The following is a 22,724-nucleotide window of genomic DNA, read 5'->3' as shown; positions in this document are numbered from 1 at the left end:
CTTTACCCCAAGGAATTGGCATTTCCCATCACAGATGACAAATAGCAGTTTGGAAGACATTCTGATGGACTCATTGGTAGTGAAGGACAGAATGTCATTTGAAACCGCCAAGATCAGTTTTCCAGCACAGATGTTGTCTTAATTTGTTTGTTTTCTAATTTTTTCATATGTCAAAGTATACTCATCTCTCTCCCCACCCCCTCAAAAAAAAAAAAACTCTGAAAGAAAACTCCATGTTGTAAGAAAATATGAATTAAAAGTGGTATCCTTTTCAATAAATTTCTTTCCCTTACAGTTTGTTCTCACACAAGTATGATAAGAGAAAAAAAAATATCATTAGGTATTGCTCACTCATGCAATTGGGATATAATCAGAGAGCATACACACCATAAGAAATACATATCCAAATTAAGAAATAGTTATGTAAAAGCAAGCAATGAATTAAAACACCTCCAATCCATAAAAATGATTTAAATGTATCTGATATTAATCATTAACAGAAACAGACAGATGGTGATAAATTAATGGTGCAAGACAGTAAAAAACAAAGATGGTGGCAGAGTTAGCAGTTTTACAGGGCATGGAAAACAGGAAGACAACATTGTTGTTTGTTATACCTTACTTAAATTATAGCCATCAGCACTGGTGAGTAGCAGAAGAACAATTATTAAGCTGATAAAAACTACCAAAGAAACTTCACAAAAGAAAAACAGCCAATCACCATTAGGAATTTTATTTTCAGTCTGAAACAGTTGGCTGCTGGAAGATGTAGCTATAATATATATGCGTATATATATGTACACACATATATATATTAAATCCCTCACTTGCCTAAGTGTTCAGAAAATGAGAAACTTTCACAATTGAAATGTCAACTAATGATGCCGTATTCTATAGTCTGTTTGTGACTATGTGCGAACAGAGGGTCTCCATGTTGTTTCCTTATTTCACTGTTTACTCACCTGTGCTGATAACAATATTGCAGTTCATAATGAAAATAGAACTCGTGCTGAAGTATTTTTTTTCTATTTGAATGATCTCATGAAATTCTGAGTTGCAACTTCATAGTAAAATAAAATATCATTCCTAGTTTTCACCATAAATTGCAAAATGCAGTTTGAGGGTGATACTTCATAATTTCATCTCTGAAAGAATATGTAAGAAATATTATAATATATTAAGTGAACTCTCCCTGAGTTTTATGGAAGTCATATTTTTCAAAGCTTTTTGTCTGATGCAAGCCACAATTGTTTTTGTCTCCTTAACGTCAGATTTTTCACATACCTAAGGCTCATGCTGTAATGTGAGAGAGATGTGCATCCTGCCTGTGCTGTAAATCTATCTCAGATTCAGGATGGTGCTTTGAGGTACAATGTGAAAGCTGGACAGTCATTCTATGTTGCTCTGGGAATTTCATGCAGCAGAGTGAAACCATGCATAATGGAGGTGAAAGGATGTGGTTCACAGAGAGGGCACATGTGAGGGCACTCTTGGAGTCTGGCACTCACAGGGAATCCTCCTGTTCAGAGGTGGTATTTTCAGGGCACCCAGAGCGTACCACTAAGCTCTGTACATCCTGAATTGTCAGGAGATTTTGTATTAAAGGCACTTGTGAGAATGCTGCAATTGGTCAGAGTAGATGCAGTCATTAGATCTCTGCATAATAACCAGCAGCATTACATCATGCTGACTTACTATTCACAGCCTGATGAAAAGGCCTAGTGACAGATGAGAGGAGAAACCTGTGATCATCTTCCTTCATGTTATTTTATATACCAGCTTGCTATTTTGGTCTGCTGTTGTGACCAGACAGCACTCATCACTTCATTCTTTTACATGCTCTCTGACCATGAAATAACAAACACGATGTACCTTTGATGTACCTAGGGATAAAAAATAAAAAAGATTATATTCTTGAGGATTACATCCTGGCTCACATTTTTTTTTTTTTTTTTTTTTTTAAGGAAAAGTTTTCTTCCACTGAAATTTTTGATGATTTCATCAAATTTATCAGATGTTTCTCTAACAATCTCAGCCACTTCTTGCTATGAATTTGTATACCGGGATTTTTGTGTCCATATGTAGATTGGTGAAAAAACACTTATTACCATTAATACTTTCTATTTATCTAGAAAAGCTAATCTTTAAATCCCTTTTTGAGGGCTGGTCTATAAGCTACTGCATTAAGGAAAGCTTTAGTGCTTCCACTTTATTCTGGCAATTTCTTTGGTGCTATTCAAAGTCTCACTGAAAAGCCCCTCTTGCAGTTCTGCAGTTAAAACAACAAAGCACTGCCTATGTTTCTTCTTTAACACAGCTCTAAGGATTTATTCTTTGCTCCTTTATTCTTTCTTTTTCTGAAGTTTGCTTGTCCTTTTCCCCTTTAAAATCTCTTTATCTAAAGCTGAATTAGTTTTCGCAGCTGGTTGGCAAACTGCCATCGTTCTCTGCTCTGACACTTATTTGTCAATTTTCAGTCGCCTTCAAACTTTTTACTTTTCTTAGCTTCTATTTCTTTTTCCTCGTTCACAGATTCTTCAAGTTTTAGTTGTTTTAATAGAAAAGGAGAGAAAAATACCTCCTGGGAGGGAGAAAAAAGACTCATTCTCCACAGCGATAAAGAGAAAGAAAAATACTATGAGATTTACCCACTAAAGGCTTTGAAATAACACACTCTGTGCTCTCGATAGATACTTACAGTCTGATCCCACTTTCTGGAAGGTAGCAGGTAAATCTGCGGCAGTACTTATTTTCTCCCCTAACAGAGAAGTTTGTAAATCCATTTTTGTATAATTTTTAGACTTTTCAGAATCTATTTTGCTTTATTCCATTGTGGAGGGTTAACTGTAGTTTTAAAATACTAGAGTTTAAGGAAGTGTTTTTTTCTGAACATTCCTACAGCTGAGTTTCTAAACTCAGGTTGCATGTAAACATTGCTAACTTCCATCTCAGAATTTGGCTAATAAATTTATTAGAACAATTTGTCAATCTTTATGTAATGTATGCTATTGGTTAATACATTTTAATGAGAACTAGAAAACAAGACAGTTTTGATTTGGTGTTGTTTTATTCTTTGAAACTTTACAGAACTTCTCTTATGTATATAGTTTTTTTAACGGATGTTGCATAGAAGCTGTTTTACCATCAGAGCCAGAGATAGAAAGAGACCTTATGAATAATATGTCCATCATATGAATACCAATATATAGGCTTATTTAAGCACTGGACAGCCATGATTCTGCCTACTCAAAGAATAAGAATAGAACATTTAGCAAACTGACAAGGATTAAGTGTCCAAATATTATATATTTATTTTCTGGTCTTTAGTGTTTATTTTTTCATCCCCTAAGCATAAGAAAAAGGCAGCATAAAGACTCCCCCATCAGACTGAGCCCTTTATTTCTGCTGTGGCTATTAGAGAATTACTTTTACTATTAATTGATTACTAATTACCATTACCACCATTACCATTGCCTTTTTTTTTTTTTTTTTTTTTTTTTAAAAGTGGAATAGAGTATTTCTGCTGCTGCCAGAATGCATATAGTAAGTATTTTTACCATCTTCACAGCCACAGCTTAGTGGAGTGGGTTAGGGTGCTGCATACATTGATATGTCTTGGCAGTTTGAATAGAGAAAAGAAAGGCCATTTCTAAAGAAGAGGAAAACAGGGCTAATGCTTTCAGTAGCCTTTCTTATAAGTGAGGTCCTAGAAATTGGCTGGACCAACTGTGAAGAGGTAAATACTGGCAGCAGCTGTCCAGTACGTGGAAGTATAAGTAATGATTACCCTCATGGTCTGAGTTACATTAAGGCAATTCCCAGAGGACTTAAATTGCTAAAAGTTACAGCTAATTGAACCTCACTTCTTGCATTAAGTATTTCTTTTTACATATCTGAGACAAGGTATCATGTGGATATACTTATTATTTCTTCACTGAGTTCCACTTCTATACGTACCATTTAATGTTTTTATCTTTTTCTGTCTAACTTTGTGCATAGGCAGATATTCCCAAAGACACAGAATAAAACTGAAAACTATTTTATGTATGAGCCAAATCATATTTAAATGCAGACCTTTAAAGCTGAGTTAGGTAAACCACTCAGGCCCATAACTAGACTTTTTAGCTAGTTTTGAAATTAACTTAAATTTGACCTTTTTGGAAAAGAACTGAGTCATAAAAATTAATTTTAAATTATACTTAGTGCATTTGGTATATTATTAGACCTTCAGAATACTAACTTCAGAACAGTGATGCATTATTTCATTCCATTGCAGAGAGGTGAAGTAATTGTTTCAACTACCTTAATTTTTCTCTTTTAATCATATGAGGATGTTTTGAACTAGCTTTGACTTGAGTCAAGCTCTTTACTTTTAGTCATGATAAAGTTACTTAATGCATCAGCAAAGTTATTTAAAGTTATTTAATGCATCAGCAAAATCGAAGTAAATCTGAGTGGAGACATAAAGAGCCTTAAAACATTCATGCTTTCAAAATAGTTTAAAATGTTTTTATGTAAAATAACTATATTGGGAATAGAAAAAAATCTTAAGTAGGAAATGTGAAAAATTTTAGTAGATATTAGTATCATGTAGAGTCTCATCCAGAGTCTTCAGGAGTCATAGCTGCATTTACAATTCTCTAATAAGTTCATTTTACTTTATCTTAATTTAATCTTTTAATCTAGGTGTAAATAATTAAGAAAATGTGTTTAGATTTGACAATATAGAAGCACAGAAGCACTAAGTATATTATTTTATATTTTTGTCAATTTTTCTAGGCCTGGAAAAACAAAATTTTAATTAGATAAGTTATTTTATGTATCTTAAGGTTTCGATCAATCCATGTGCACAATATCCTAAACCGCTGGCTAAGTTGTTGTCTGTGAAAAAAGCAGAACAGTACTGTCAAGTAAAAGGCTGCATAACAGTGTTTCCTTTGGGAGGAGCAGGGAATGGAAACTCAAGATAACTTTCATAGGTAACAATCATCACAAAGACTAATCTGGATGCTTGAGCTCACAACTCTAATATCCTTTTCATATAATTATTTTAAAAGTAATTGTATACCTTTTTCACATGAAACTAGAAACAATGAAGATGCAAGCAAACCCAAACTTTGTGATTTTAAACGACACTATCACTACTTTTTTTTTTTTTTTTTTTTTTTTTTTTTTTTTTTTTTTTTAATATCTGTGTTTACTGAAATTTTTATTTCAACTCAGTTTCTTTTGTCCTTGTTCTGGTCTTCATAGTCCTCTCTCCTTAATCCATTGTTTTTGTAAAGCCTCCCAAGGTTTCCCCATTCCAGCTTGTCTTACATTACATTTTCTCATCCTACTCTTTCCTGTCCCATTTTCTTGTTCATTCAGCTAATTGAGTCTCTGCTGATTTCAGAATCTGGCTGGTCAGCTGACACCAGTCCTTTTGCTAACCAATCTCGTCTTCTCATCTTTCACTTCCCAAACACATAGCTCTCGTATGCCATTACTCTTTTTTTCTTGTTACTCAGTCTCACAGTTCTTACCCCATATGATCACATTTCTCCTCCAAGTTCCCAGACTTAGTCACCAGAATTCTTAGCTTTGATTTACAAATTCCTGTTTAGTTGGATAATTCTTGGAGAATCATTTATTATAGCCAAGGGAGCTGGCTTCATTCAAGTTCAAATCTGTATCACATTTCTGGAAGAGTAACCAGAAATATTTGTAAAGATTATAAAAAACATTTAGGAAACTGGGCATCTTCTGGAAAAAACAGTCTGTTTGCCTGAAAGGGGTCTGCTGCTTTTGAGTCTATTTTAGGAAAAAAAAAATAAAAAAAAAATGCCTCGAGGCATTAGTATTGCAATTCTGCTGTTGACAGCAGAAATACTTCTGGAATTTACAGATGCCAACAAAAGTGTCCAACCACATAGAAAAGTATCAACAAAACACTGTCAACACAGGGAGTCTCTAAAATATTTAATATCACCAATAAATGTTTTCCAGATTTTGAAATATCACACACTAAAGATGTCTTCCTGCCAAAGTACAGCTCTAAAATATTAGATATTACTTCCAGTTTTAACTCCCTGGACAACACTTCCAAAGAATAAAGTAGCTTCTCTCCTACTCCATTTCCCCACCCTTTCGTTCTGAAGTAGACTATCCTGAATGTATAAACAAAGTCATTTATTTGTCTAATCAAATCACAGTTTATAACAAGTCTTCAGCATTATAACAGAGAACATAGAATATTATTTTTCATTGTATATTTCTGCATTATCTGAGACAAAACTGGAGAAACAAGAATTAATGTAACTTTTTCTTTTAGAATAGGGATTCTCTCCTCTGATGAAGGTGGAAAGTAAGTTCTATTGAAGACAGAGCAGAAGAAGTGAGCTATGTTTAATGAAAGCACATACAGGACTTGGTGGATGCTTTATTTCATCTGAGCTATTTTTACAGAATAATCTACTAGGAAAAAGGAGAGTTGTACACTGTGGTGTATCTTTCTCAGAAAGGTTGTAAGTTCATTCAGAGTGAGGGAAGCTGAGATAATGGCTGGTTTAGGGCCAAACCATTCAAATGTTGATGGAAACATTTTCTATCTGAAATAAAGCACTGATAAGGCAACATTTATTCCCATTAGAGAATGTTTCAAATGAACTAGCTAAGTAATTTATGCTTAGGAGTCTCAAAGGAACCAGTGATTCATTGCCAATTTTTAACTTATCTTGGAAAACTGGAAAACAGTCAGATTTGCAAATGTTGTCTCATTATACAGAGAAGGATATAACACAGAGTAACAAATTAGCTAGTCTGACATTCATTTCAGGTACAAGAATGGATATGTTACCTTGGAACTTTGCTGGTAATGAACAAGACTACAATTATAATTACTACTTATATTTTTTTTTGGTGAGGTCTTTTTGAAGTCTTTTTCTCTTTGGTTTTGGTTTTGACTGGAGTATGGGCATGATGATCAAAAGTCCTTACACTGATGTATTACATTTGGAATTAATTCACTTACTACATGTTGTGAAGGTTTTTTAGTTAATTTGTTTGTTTGTTTTGGTTCAAACACTACAGATGATGCAATTCACAGGTATGTGCTAGAATGATTAGAAATGGTTCTTTTGACAGATATTAAAGTACAGTTGCTATGGGAAAAGATCGATCAGCAAGGCTTTTTTTTTTTTTTTTTTTTTTTTTTTTTTTTTTACCAGCATCTCTTAGAAATTGTGTCTTGTTCCAGTTCTAACCTCTTTCCATGCATATTTTACTATATTACAAGTCTGGTTGTTGGATCCCTGAAGGGGATGAATGAGCAAAAGGCTATGCATAAATTGTATGCAAAAAGTGACTTGAAAAAAAAGCAAGCTCTCTGAACAGCCTGTTCCAGTGCTCTGTCACCCAAACGGTATAGAAGTTCTTTCTCGTATGACAATGAGACCTCCTTTGGTTCAATTTACACCAATTACCCCTTGTCCACTGGCCACCACTGAGAAGAGTTTGGCCCCATCCTCTTCACATTATCTCCTCAGGTATTTGTAGAGGTTGGTAAGATCCCCTCTGATCTCCTCTTCTCTAGGCTAAACAGGCCCAGTTCACTTAGTCTTGCCTCATAAGATGAGGTCTGATCCCTCATCTAAGCAATTCTGAGACCAAAAGAGGCTGACAGCATTAAGGCAGCTTCAGTCCTAAGGCACTCAAGTCCAAATTCTGGCCTTTGTTCTAACTCACTGAGGTTATCCTCATCATTGCCTGGTCAGGGTCTATGAAACTCAGGTTGCCAGTGGCAATTCTTGAACTGTGTAACTCATCCTAAAATCTGTGTTGATGGAATAACAGAACAATCTCAGCCTTACTGGACATCAGTTATGGCATTAGACAGCAGAGGCAGTCCACTGCCCAATTCTGTTCTGGCCTCTGTATTTGTTTTCATATAAAGGGAGAAGACGATAAATATGGCTAATGATATACCCAGGCATCTGTTATCTAAGTAACTGGGCCACAGGAAGTTTAACAGACTGATCTTCATAAACTTTATGATTCAACCTTGTGTGGAAAGCTGTTTGTAGCTGCTGCCCAGAATATGCCTTTTAAACACGCAACCAAAACTTGATAAGGTATGTGGTACAAGACAGAAGGCAAAAACTTAATTTTTGTAACCCTGTGTCTTTCTTTTTCTAGCTTGTACTATCAACCATGATTATCTAGTAGGATTTTTTGAGCCAGCTATTTAAGAAGTTAAAAGGTTTTTATTTTGGATGGCCCATGAAGTGTGATTGTTCACCCAGGGAGATTCTTGTCCCCCATGATACACCAATGAATGATATTTTGCTCTATTGCAGACTTGATGCATGCTATACTTGCAAGATGCAGGGACAATAATAGTGATGTCAGCTGCAAAAGAGACAGCAGTCTGAAAGTAGTTTGATTTGATGACTTCACACTTGCACTCTATAAATTTAATTTCCTCTTTCATCAGGCTGCCATTCAATAATCCTTTTGAAGCAAGAACTCCTGTTAGTTTAAAAACCCCATAAAACCTCATTATCAGTGTATTCTAGCCATGCCAAAGGAGTCAATATACCTTCTTGGAGAAAATGACGATTGTTTTATTTATAAATGCTTTTATCTAGACATCATATACTCCTGTTAGAAACAATACATAACTAAGCAATAATTGCCTTTGTGAAGTATTAATTTAATCCCTAACATAGCACTGGAAGCATAGCTTTCTATTTTATTTTTACTAGGAAACAGCTTTCTAAGAAAGAGAAGTGCAGTGCCTTAATGTAAAATTTATTCAATCCTAAAAATTCTAAGTCTATGTGAAAATTCACATAGGAATACTCAGTGTCATTCTCCAAATGATTTTTTTTTCACTCTTATGAAGTCAACCGTGTTCTCTTCTACAGGGAGTAATCCTACTCAGCGTTTTGCAGATATGCATTCTGGAACTAGCTTCCAACCTTATGCCTCACTACCTGGCTAAGGTGGACTATTATCACCCATGAAACTTATGTTCCTTCCTATGTGTTTTACCCTGATAATCTTGTTGGAAGCTAACTAACCCATACAAATTTTACACATATCCAATACTAATATTCTTTTTAGCTGTTCATTTGTGTATTATGTATGTATGGAGTTTTGATAGATATTAAAAATAAATACATTTAATAACAATTTATATAAATTGCTCTAATACACTGAAAGCAAATTTGTTGCTGTATTATTAAAAATGCTAATTAATTGCTTATGATTTGCATATTTTTCCTGTCCTAAACTCTTGGCACATAACCAATTATAAATTACTGTACTATGTTTTTAACTAAGTAATTCCAGGAACACTGATACTCATCCCTACTAAAAAACTTGGACAATTAAACTGCTGCTATTCCTGGGAGGCAACAAGTTCTATGGTTTTAGGACCAAGGACAGAGGAAAAAAAATACCATAGTTAACATTCTTCTAGTGAAACTGCCAAGTTAAAAGTGCTTAGAAAATTTACCACTCTGAATAGCTATACTCCCTTGTGCCTGCAGGGACAAGATTCTGATTAAAGTATTAATGTTTGAAGAAACAGATAATCTGCAGGATTCATAAGGTCTAAGGCATCGATGACCATCCAAATGTGATCTTTAAACTGAGTCCAGGAGGAAAATTAAAGCAAATGTGATCTCTAGTGCCCAGCAAACCCATCCTGGAAGACATAGCATTTCTGCTGATCAGAAATCAACATTTCCAATCATCCCAGGGTTTCCTCAAAATAGCAGTAATATACCAGAATGGTTTCTTCGTGTGTATAGGTAACATCATATATATAACAGCAACAACAACAACAGCAACAACAAAACAATAACAATAATAACAATGTATATTATTATATAATTTATACAATATAATTTTATACAATATCATTTATAGTAATTATACTGTCAGAAAAAAAGCAGAGGCACAAATCTAGAAAGCTGTAGTTGCAAGACCTGTAAAGTTCCGCCCCAAGTAAGAATTGTAATTATTTCATGGGTGACAGAAATGCCACGTGGTAGAATGGTCTTTCTGGAGTTAGGTTTTTGGTAACTGCCAAACCAAGCTTTAACCACAATCAGGGTAATGATGGAGAGGTCATCTGGGGCACAGAACACTTAGAGGCAATACCATGTTATTTCATTGACTCAGATTCCTGTTTCATTGTTGTAGGTCTGCAGAGGGACTCGGGCACTGTGATGATTAGTAACAGTGAAGGTCAGGCTTCTCCAGTACAATTCATAGACCCAAAGAATCTTTTTGTATTCACTGTGCAATTCATTGAGACATCTTCAAGTGGAATGCCAGTCAGCAGCTACTAAAAGTAATCTACAGAAATGCTGAAAAGTTATCTAAAATTCAATCTGCCCAAGATTCAGGTATTTCTTTCCTATTTTCAGAAGAAGCTTCTGTTTTGAAGTGTTTTACAGTTCTGGACCCTTGGTATAAAGGCAATTATGTTGTCCCTTGTTATAAAGAAATCTTTATTTTAGAAAATTTGTTATGATGGTGATTCTTCCATTTGAATTCCAGTTGTAATTATAGCACTTACCCAGTATGTAGGAAAGTTTTTTCTTTCATTTTACTGACAAGTATGAAATATATATTTCTTATTAAAAATCATTTTATTGAAACAAACAGAAAAAATCACCAGAATCTCTCATCCAAGGCTAGTACGCAAACTATCACAGTGTGAGTTAGGCTTGAGGTATTCTCTGTTCCTGCTACTGGAAATGAGGCACTTTTGCACTAAACATCAGGAGGGCAAAAGACAGTTCATACATGTAGACCAGCACTTAGACCATTGATTAGCACTGCTCTAGAAATGTTTTATTCTTCATCAACAAGACTTGTAATAAAGTCTGGAACTTCAGCTTTCCCGCTTCAACTAGAAATTAGTGTCCTTTATTCAATGAGTAAATTGTCTGCATATTTATGAAACTAGTACCTGCTTCTATGTCAAACGAAAAGCCCAATCGTAAATGTATGTGTTAAGCATGATCTGATCACATCTGTTAGATCTGGGGACCATATACAGGAGAATGAATGTCCAGTTAACTTTTCCTTGAAGGGCTTTGGCTTTTCTTGAATGAACTGAATCAGCTCAGAAGCAAACAAAACAAAAACAAACAAACAAGTAAACAACACACACACACACAAAAACAAACACACAAAAAAACACAAGTGCTGCATGAACTTCCAACAAGTATCTAAGTCCTTATGTGTTCGCAATGTTGCTGAGTCTTTTGCTTGTATGTAGAGTTTGATTGTCAAAGTTCAGAGTCTTAAATTTCAAACTCCTTATACATTAGGTTAGATGATAAAATCCACTTGCAGATCCAGTCCCTCTATACCAGTTTCTTAACTGTGCATCTGATGTTGTTACTTGTGTATTAAATATACATTAAGTGCTATAAGGGAAACAAATACACTTGATGTATATGTAAGTACATTAAGTGCTATTAGCAAAGGGAAACAAATAGGTGCATCATGGGAGGAAATAAAGCCACATATTCATGAAAAGTTATGCCATTCAATATGCATGATGATCATTTAAAAACACCTGAGTGTCTCAGAAACCTCCATATTATAAAAAGTCATTAGGAATTAAGGTCTTAATTTTTTTTAGGTCCTTCTAAAATTTTTAATGAACATCTAAAATTAAATGAACTGAAAACCTCTTAGGAAAATGCTAATTAGTACATAGTATGCAGAAATGTCACAATTAAAATAAAATGGTCAACATAAACAGTTTCTGGCCACTGAAGAAAAAAGAAAAAAAAGATTTTGGTGTAGTAAGACCAAAGTAGATAAACATTGCTTTCCTAATTTGAAAAATGAATTTTTCATCTCCTCCCCCTGTAGCACTTACCTGTGGAAGTATATAATGTGAAGAGAGAATGAAGATGCTGTGCTTAAAAACATTTAATGTTTACTTTACAGTAGTCATGTTTGTTTGTTTGTTTGTTTGTTTTGTGTTTGTTTTTTTTTTTTTAAATTTACAAATTATCATTAGTGTCAAAAGTACTCTTCTTTTAGAAAAGCTGTATTTTAAACTAAGAAAAGGCAAAAAAGCTATCATGCTAAACCCAATAAATTAATTTGCAGACACGTGTTGTTATTAACACTTGGAAGTGCATCTACAGATCCACATCAACTACAGGGAGCTATTCTGAACTGCTGTGATGGCATAATGATGTTATTAACTTCAGACATTTGTTATTTAAGGATTTATACTTGTGATTCAGTGAAAGGCTTGTTAACTGAGAAGTTGGTTACCACTAGAGGGCTCAAAATTGCTGTGTGATTTTATGTATGTATGTATGGGTGAACATATATATACATATATACACACATTGCCTGTTATCATATGTTTTATTAAGATGACATATGTTTTATTAAGATGAGTTTATTTTTTCGTAGATGACTTCCATTGAATATAATACCGTGTTGCAGAACCTATAATGCCAAGCATTTTGTTTGATTTTTCTTGGAAATTCTTAGAGGTTCTAAATAAATAAAATGTTCCTGGAAAGCTGACTGTTTTCTTTCACTACTGTGACAATTGTAATGAAGAAATATATGGCTTTTAACTATTTTTAAGTAATGCATAATCTTTGGACATTGTACAGCCTAGTATACTACAGTATAGTGATGTAATAATAAATACAGCCCAAAAGTTAATGATCATAATCTCTTCAGTTATACTTGACTTATACATGGATTTGAGGTATCAACATTTCCTAAATACCAGCAAAATTGTACTTTAGTAGAAGAGATCTGCTCAAGAAACCAATAGTCCAAACCCAGTGAAGTTTCATATTATTGTGATTAATGATGATACATGTTACTGTAGAAATAGAAACACTGACATCAAAACATTTTGCAGACGTATTGCTTTACATAATACTCAGCTTTGAATAGATCATCCTTGTAATTTTACTTTATTTTTCTGTATAAAAAGTTGTGGAAAAGCACAGGAAAACACAAGATACTCATTTTTGGCACTTAAGTGTTTTGATTGTCTGGGAAAAAATGTGTTGAATATGATTGTGTATATATATGAAGTGAGTGAGGATTTGCATAACTGAACCAAATCTTTCAAACTTTGATACAAAATAGCTTCTTTGAATTTGGCTGCACTACCTGTGTTTATTGCTTACACTATTACTAGTACAGTTGGATACTAACATTCAATAAAGCTTTAACATATTCATTTTCGAGCATCATCACGTTATGTGTGTTTTCCTTAATTGTTAAAAGCTCTACCATCGGTTTCACCTTCATAAAACAGTAAATTGTGCAAAAAGTGCAATAAATTAATTGGAAAAAAATAATTTTTAGACTAAACAGTTAAGTAGGCAGGAAATACAATTCTATTACCATGTACACTTAGATAAACTTTAAAAGTAGATCTTATTACAGTCCTATTTTCATGACACATTTACTTTAAAATGATAAATATGTTTAACTAAAACAAATTAATTTTGCTTTAAGAATTTTAACTCTTGGGTGAATACGTCTCATTATCTGGAGAAAAGAAATGATGTCCAACTCATTATATCTAGATCAGGTGAACATATTCTAATCCTGTTTTGCAGTGGATTTCCTCCATCAAGTTTTAGGCATTTTATCAGCCAGAATAAGTCTTCATATGCACTCTCTTTCATGAGTTGAGAAAGTTCTCATTGTTGCTGCATTTGCTTAGGTACAGCCTCCTTAATATGGTTTATTTGAGATATCATTTGATACAAAGACAGGAGAGGCAGGTTCTTAAATTTTAGTTTCACTATAGTACTTTTAACCTGTTGGAAACATATTTGAAAAGTCATGGCAATCCAGTGAAGTCCCCAGTGACTGGAAAAGGGGAAACAACCTCCATTTTCAAAAAAGAGGAAAAAAAAAAAGAAGACTTAAGGAACTACAGACCAGTTAGTCTCAGCACTGTGCCTCGCAAGATCATGGAGCAGATCCTCCTGGAAACGATTCTAAAGCATGTGGAAAATAAAGAGGGGACTGATGACAGCCAACATGGCTTCACTGAGGGAATAATGCACTTGATAAACATGGTGGCCTCACGTGATGGGGTTACTACATTGGTGGATTGGGGAAGAGCATGATCTACTTGGACTTGTGGAAAGCATTTGGCACTGTCTTGCATGAATCCTTGTCTCTAAATTGAAGAGACATGGATTTGATGGATGGGCCACTTGGTGAAAAAGGACTTGGCTTGATGGTCACACTCAAAGAGTTGCAGTCACAGGCTTGGTGATGAATGGATTGAGAGCAGCTCTGTGGAGGACTTGGGGTGTTGGTTGATGAGAAGCTCAATATGAGCTGGCAATGTTTGCCTACAGCAAGAAACTAACTGCATCCTGGGTTGCATCAAAAGAAGCTTGGACGGAAGGTTGAGGGAAGTGATTCTTCCCTTCTACTCTGCTCTTATGTGACCCTACCTGAAGTCCTGTGTTCATCTTTGGGCCCCTAACATAAGAAGGATATAGAAGTATTAGAACAAGTCCCATGGGAGGGCCACAAAGATGATCAAAGGGCTGGAGCACCTCTCCTCCAAAGACAGGCTCTGGAGCTGGGGTTATTTATCCTAGAGAAGAGAAGGCTCTGGAAAGACTTCACAGCAGCCTTCCAGAACCTAAAAGGTTCAAGAAAGCCTACAAGAAAGCTGGGGAGAGACTAGTTATCAGGACAGGGCTAGTGATAGGATGAGGGCTAATGGTTTTAAACTAAAAAAGGGAAGATTTAGATTAGGCATCGGGAAGAAATTCTTTACTCAGAGGATAGTGAGGCACTGGAACAGGTTGACCAGAGAAGCTGATACCCTGGAAGTGTTCAAAGCCACGATGGATGGGGCTTTGGGCAATATGGTCTAGTGGGAGGCGGGGGGGCTGGAATTAGATGACCTTGACGGTTCCTTCCAACTCAAACCATTCTATGATTCTATGCCTCTAACAATGAGCTTTGAGGTGGAATGGGATAGAATAGTTCACAAACATAACGTCACTGCCATGACATCCTATCAAGTTAAAAAATACTAGGCAGTAACCAATGTTAACTGGCAAAACTGGCAAATAGAAACTATCAGACTGAACACATCTTTTTATAAACTTTATTAAACAAATAAATACAGGTTTGAAGGGATTAAAACCCTTTGTTATAAACACATACAAAGATTAGAGTTCATTTCCATTTTAAATACTTACTAACAGGCATACCAAGTGGGGTAAACATGTAGGACAAGATCCCAAGACTCAGGATTACAGGGCTCTAACAGCAGTCAATCCAAAGCAATGACAGCATGCGACAGAGGCAGGAGGTCCACTTATAAATATCTTTGTTGTAAGACATGATGAATCTATAAGCACTGTTGCTAATATGCACAACAATCCTGTTTCTGTATTTTGTGATTTGTATTTTATTTATTGTATTTTATTTTGTATTTTGTGATTTCACTTGCAGTGAAACATTTCTGATTCAACATATGAATTTCTCTGTTCTAGCGCAAACAACTTAAACCTCTAAATTAAAATAAGAACAAAAAGAAGAATATAAATATTTGTAACTTGAAACAGAAGTCTTCCTACCTGACTAGAATATGAAACACAAAATACTCCATAGAAAATATACAGGAAACATAATCAAGTTTTTTTATTTTTTTAATATATATTATATACATGTAACATGCAGCTTTATGTTTACAGCTTTTTCCCATCAATATACACAGTATCTATGTAAAAAAAAAATCACCTTGTGATCTTTAATTATTGGAATGTGAATCTTTAGTTTTCACCTTTGTAACTGCCCAAATTTTTAATTAAATACCACCTGTTGTTTTGTTTATATATAATTTATTAGAAATGAATGATACATTATATATTCCAACACACTACATGTATTTATTCCTGTTCTATATCCCTACATATATGCATGCAAAATTAATTCAAATTGCCCATCACTAGAATATGAATAGACTCTCTTATGGCATGAGAGCTTTGCAGTTCACTTTAATATCTTCTGTATAATTTCCTTCCTCTCTCTACTTATTTTTCCCCCAAGTATTTTGTATTGAATGACTTAAGAACTCTGGAAATCAATAGAACTGTTTGCATCCAGTAGGTCCATGGATGTCTATTGTCAGTCTGGAGGGTTTCCAAAAAAAAACAAAACAGAAAAAAAAGAAAAAAAAAATCTAAACATAATATATATATGTGGAACATTTAAAGCAATACGTAGCTTTTCTGGAAAATGCTTAAAAGTCCACATATTCAAAAATGTTATCAGGGCTGCAATAGAAAGGTTCCCTTTGATTTACAGCATACTTGGATGAAATTTGGTATCCTAAATCTGCAATATTGAAGCAATGCATCTCTTTCCCATTGAATTAAAGACAAATGAATCATTAATTCAGCAATTGTTGTTTGTTTTTCATTATTATTATTATTTATTTATTTTTCTTTTAAGCATGTATATTTTTCCATGTTGGTTGAATTTAAAGTCATACGTCCACTTACATGCATGCCAATTTCATGATACAGCTCTTTGTGAAATATAAATCAAAATAATGTATATTTTGCAACTAGCATTAAAATTATAAAGTTACTCTATAGATTAAAAGTAATTAAAGTGAAAGTGGTCTCATATTTTGGTACCTTTTCATGGTTCCAGTTCTGCTTTCACTGAAATAAAATTATAAAATGAATAAACCTCCAAAGTAAATCATAATTTGCCACCATGTCCTTTTGGCTCAAAATGGTAACTGAGTAATTTTGATAGTTTTGTACCACTGATGAGCTCTGTTTTAACCTCACTGCACTAAGGAATACTCTTTGTCTCAAATAGGCGGCATTACAACTAATCCCTATGTTTTTCTTGGACCAGATTGCCTTTGTGCTGCTGACACACAGCTACCTGTTTTTATGGCAAACAGTGAGGTTATGTGCCAAATCATTCTGACCAATTTATCCTGACAGCAGGTTTTGTGTGTTTACGCTTCCCCACTAGGAGAATTTTCAATTCAGGGGTATTTTGAAATGGGTGATTTCATGCAGACAGAAATATAAAGCACCGGAACCATTAAATTTTGTTGGTGGAATAGAATAATTTCTTAAGAACAAACTCTCAAGGTATTTGCTAAACCTTAGGCAAGAATCATCTGAAGCTCCCAACTTAAACTTGTATTCTTGAAGGTACTAACTGTTGCCTAAAATCACTTTGTGCTGAAAATTAATTTGTAATCTACTGGCATATGGATTTTTATATACTAAGTCTATAAAAACATTTTTAAAGATCACTAGATCTCTTTTAGGAACTTTTCATATTGTAATGATATTAGAGATGTGACTTCTATAACCTTTCCATTGGAAAAAATCCTACTGCTATGCTAATATTAAACTTGCAAAAGGATTACTTTTGCTGAAATAGATTATTATTTGTAAAGTTGATTACAAATTATACTGGTAAATTTTTTTTTTTTGTTGTTGGTGGTTAACATAAATGAGTTTGCCAGTATAATTTTACCAGCATATGTATGTTTTAAATGGTCTCAAGAAATATAGGTATTTGGAGTGAGTGAAATGAACATTGCAACTCAGTTTTTACTACATTGTTTAATGCACTTTTTTTTTTCATTGAACAGAAAAATCAGTACCTTTGTCTGCACTGTATCATTCTTGTTTTTCCTTTGTGGAAAAGGGTGGAAGTGCAACATGCTTTCTTCCACCCTTTCCATTCCATTTTCAGCAAGATTTCTGATCTCTTCCACTAAAGCAACTCTAATTGTCAACTGAACTTTAGTAAATTTCCAGGCAAAAAATCATGAATAAGGTGTGTCATAAGACTATATTTAAAATTATTACTATGTTTTCACTAGTTTTAATTTATGAGACTAACCAAGACCATATTAGCCTCTTTGAGAGCCTCTCTGAGAGAATGACTGCAGTCTAACAGAGATGGTCTAACAACCACTTAGGGGTTGCTGCATTATTTCAGTTCTCTCAGATCACGGGAAGTGGTGTAGTATTGCAGAGGACCAAGCCTTACAACAAAATCAAAGAAACTGATTTTTCTGTTAATATTTCTGTATCATCTTTCATTTATCCTAAAGTGCCAAAAATTCAAATAAGTGATGGGTGGGAAAAATGTTACATAAAATAGCGATGCTAGTAAGAGATTCTACCAATTCTAGTAAGAGATTAAAAACAAGTATGCCGATTCCCTGAACAAACATCCTATTTTCCATACAACAGATAGATGAATACATCCTGTAGTATCTGGAGTGATAGCTGGCTGTGATGCTTCACTGACATTCTTTTGTAATACAGTGCTAAGAGGTATGCAATCAGTACCACTGTAAACTGACGTAAACTACACAAAGTGATCCTGCTGTTTCTCACGTACTATGCTACATCAGTGTTTCATTACAATGGCAAGTACCAGTTTCAATCCCTGAGTTATCTATTTCAGTATTTCAAAAATAAAACAAACTGGCAAGAAGAATACTACTGTTGGAAAGCACTTTAAATCATATCTTCAGTTTCCTTCATTCTAAGAAATAAAAGGTCTTACTGTACAACAAGATCACCATGGAGATGTCTTTTGGGGAAAATTCTCAAGCCAGTGGAGTTTCATGGATCATATCCTGATCCTAGTCAATTCCTTGTGAGGGATGAAAAATGATCTTGTCCTGAGGTTACCTTATTTTTCACACTGACATCTGAGTAGGTCCTCACGTAACCCCAAAGTAGAAAGAACACAAGAATCTTATAAAACAGATCTTCATCTGTAGGAATTTAGAATTTTGATGAATATTGTGGAGGAGGAAGCAGGTGATCCCTCTACCAAGACATCAGAAATGGCCATTGATTTCCTACACACACTCTTTCCTTCCACTTCTAAGCAAAGAATTTTTGCTAATATATTAATGCTATGATAAATAGCACGATCAAATTATTACTTCTTTTTTTTATTTACCTCAGTTTATCGGAAAAGAAAGCTACTACGCAGTAATGGTTTACAGTATGAAAGGGTCTAGCAGCTGTCTCTGCTCTTTTCTGTGAGGAATAAAACTGTTAACACTTGACTACTAGTTCAGTAGTGCATATAATACAGCTGTGGATAATAAAGGGAATATAAATACTGGAAAACAAATAATCAGGTCCTTTTCTGTCAAAATGAGAGATGTTTAGCTTTTTCCTCTAGCCCTGGGTTTAATCTTCCTAAGATTAACATTGCCGTAATCCAGAAATTCCACTGAAACTTAAAAATATTTACTGATAATTCAATATTTAAACAAAGAACAATTGGATAGCTGAATCAAGAATGATAATAGTGTGACCGTTAGACTATCAAAGAAAACAATTCATAAACAGAAAGCTGAAGTTAAAGACTTGAAAGAGAAAATTAGATTTTTTGTTTGTAACTAACTGTAGGTTTAGTGGAGCAGAGCTTTGCCAGGCATCACAGCAATTGTTCGATAATGAAAAACTCCCAGTAATAATGGCATTATTTTGGACAAAGACCAAACCTGTTTTCTTTTACCTAAGCTGGATGTTTAGGAGGTATTATTTTTTAATTTAATGATTATTGGGCTCTGACATGTTTCCAATAAGGGGAAAAACAAACTGTTCATTCTATTAGCCAGAGGAGAAGTATCCATCACCTCTAAAAGAAACAGAAGGTTGAGTTTGGTTCCTAAGGTGGTCACTGAACCACTAAAATGTGAATCAGTCCCTAATACTGCTCACATTAATTCATCTGATCCACACATTTTGATGCTCAGTGGAGCTTATCCGATTAGGAGGTGTTTACTACAACTTTACGCCAGTTATCCTGTGAATTTCTATTTGTTAAAATACATATTTAATTACTTTGGTTTATGCTTCTTCCTAATCCCTTTCCTTTCTAAGGACTGCTCTCATGCCTGTGGAAGAGTTTAGTACGAACACAACCACCCACACCTTCACCAGCCAAGTGCGTTCTTAGAAATAAGGCTGGCAAATTGAACTTGTATTCCATTCTACCAGTGAATTAACTCTTTCTGAAGCCATAGAATATATTAGCTGGTAGTAGATAAAGAAACAGGAAAAGGAATCAAGATGCCAGAACCGAACATTGGTTAGATATGCCAGTCTGGAGCTGTTTGAAAAAGAAACACGGATCAGCAGATGAGAGAGTGGGGAAAAGAATGTTGATAATTATTTATTTTTTCCATTGGTTCTTTCTCCATAGAAATCATGGCGAAGTGGGGACAAAGCTGTAGCACAAGCCTCCACAACTATTTCCACTGCTACTTCAGACCACAAAAAATGCACGAGGCTGAGAGTACCGCAGAGTAGTGGGGTTGTTTGCGAATTTCCTAACACCCATTTCATTCCCCACCTCCCATGAAAAAAAACACAGCTTGCAAAAACTACCTGTGACCTCTGCCACTAGAGGGCTGCGCTTTCTGACATATGCCCCGAGACCTCAATATCGCTGCTCCAGGCAGGTTACTGGCTGTCACAGGCGGTGTGTTTACATAAGCGTATTTTGAAGCTGTATCTGTAGTAACTAATAATCTTGTTACTATTAAATTAATAGTTGCTGAAATGTTAATTATATGCAGATATTTGCTTAGTTAAATAGAACCACTACTAAGAAACCATCTGAGAGGGTAGTTCTATAGCTTTAGTTAAATTCTTTAAAACCTATAGTCTACTTATAGGTACCAGAAAAAAAATATTAAAAAGCTTGTCTTAGTGGGACTGGGAGATAACATATCAGGAAATTATTAAACAAAAGACATTCTGTAAAGACAAGGGGAGGCAGACATTCTGTAAAGACAAGGGGAGGCACTTGTGAGACAGCTGTTTGTGAAGAAACAGACTAACACAGGACAGACATCTGCTGAGTCTGAAGAAATTAGGTTTCAGGATTACCATTTTCCTCTGAGCTTATGGAAAATAGATACACAACATACACTCTGCTTATCACATTAAAACCTTTTTTTTTTTATTCTACACTTCAATATTCCTGTTGTTAGGATGAAACAATACTTTTGTTTAAAGAATGTAATCAACTAAATGTTTTATAAACTAATTGGAGCTCCCAAAGGGAAGACTTGCAGGTGCTGAATCCAATCAGATCTGCCACATAATTAAAATTGGTGTGGGGGTCACAGTAAAACAGATGTGGTCTTAAAACAAGAGAATTGTTTGATTCCACGTTACTACAGATGAATGGGGCATGTTCAGTGAGATAAAGGGAGCAGTGTTATAATTTGTACAGTTCCACTGCGGAAATTAACTAAAGATGGCTTCACTTGAACATTGTTTTTTATTTTTGTCTTCAAGATTTTCTCTGTCATTTGCTCAGTTTACGAATAAAAAGAGCTCCGTAAGACTGATGACCCTTCAAACTGGACCGGAGATTTTAAAGTCATGCCATGCTCTTTCTGGCTCAAATACTAATTAAAATTCTTCAACTGGAACTTAGTAAAGAAAATGGAAGAGCCAGAACAGTCCCCAGCTTGCTGTACCATAATTGTGTCAGCAACTGCCAAGGTAACAGAAGCCTAAAATTGTATTTCAGTCAGTAAACTAAGCAATTATGAGTCAGAGTATCTTAGATACAAAGGGTACATGATGAGTAGGAAAGTTCCACTTTTATACAATATTTTTACTGACCATACATGCAGCTTGTTACTGAAACTGCTGCATCTGTTTCATCTGCCCGGGAGGCTAGATACTGCATTCTCGAGACACAATTCCCAAAGAAGTCATTGAAAGTTTCCTATTTACAACGCTAGATTGGCTTCTTAATTTGTGAATGCTTTTGGGCAGGAGTCTGTTCAGATGTTAAAATGCCCATGTATTAATATCCTATAGCATATTAGCTTATCTGGCTCATAATTTATAAGGATTTATAAGGGGATGTGCTGTATTATATATTATGCATGAAAGTTGTATTTTAAGCTCTAAATATTGTTTTGGGCAGCATTAATAATAAGTGATTACTGAAACCAAGGCAGAGTCTCCCTGGGAACTCAGAATGGAAACTGGATTTTATCCACAAATAGTCGGGTTTTAAGCTCGCACTGTGAGAGGACTCCAGTCAGCAGCCATTCTGTACACACTCGTGGCAGTACGAATTTAGCACAGAGAACGGTTTAATGCAATAAATGCGCATTTCCAGATTTTGTACAGAATGGATGCTCTAGTGCTGACCGCCACAGCTATGCTTACACCACTCCGCTAATTTTTTCAAAGGCAAGGAGTCGATTAAGCAACAAAGAGTCGAGCAAAAGTGCTCGTGCGGCACGGAGGCAATCCCCCCGAGCCCTGCCACCCCTCCCCTACCAGCACCTTTTTTTTTTTCCTCTTTTTTTTTTTTTTTTTTAAGCCGAACCCTGTGAAATTTCTAAACGGGAACAGCCTTCGCTGCAGGGAAACGTCTTCGCCTTTCCCATTAAATATTTACGTAAGGAACGCAGCGCTGCGTCGCACAGCCCCGGCTTAGCCCAGCTGTCACGGCACGAAAATAATATCTTTATTATGCTTCGCCACAAGCCCGCAGCACGCAGTCTGCCGCGTCCCAGGCTCCCAGCGCAGCGCTGCCGCTCCGCACCCCCTGGCCCGGGAGGAGGACGGAGCCCGGCCCGGCCCTGCCCGGCTCGGCTCTCCCCGCGCCTCCTCAGGCGATGGCAGCCGTCCTCC

This window comes from Anas acuta, chromosome 5, assembly GCF_963932015.1.
Source record: "Anas acuta chromosome 5, bAnaAcu1.1, whole genome shotgun sequence".
NCBI classification, from domain to species: Eukaryota; Metazoa; Chordata; class Aves; order Anseriformes; family Anatidae; genus Anas; species Anas acuta.
The sequence above is the reverse complement of the archived record's forward strand: the minus strand, read 5'-3'. Positions refer to the sequence as shown.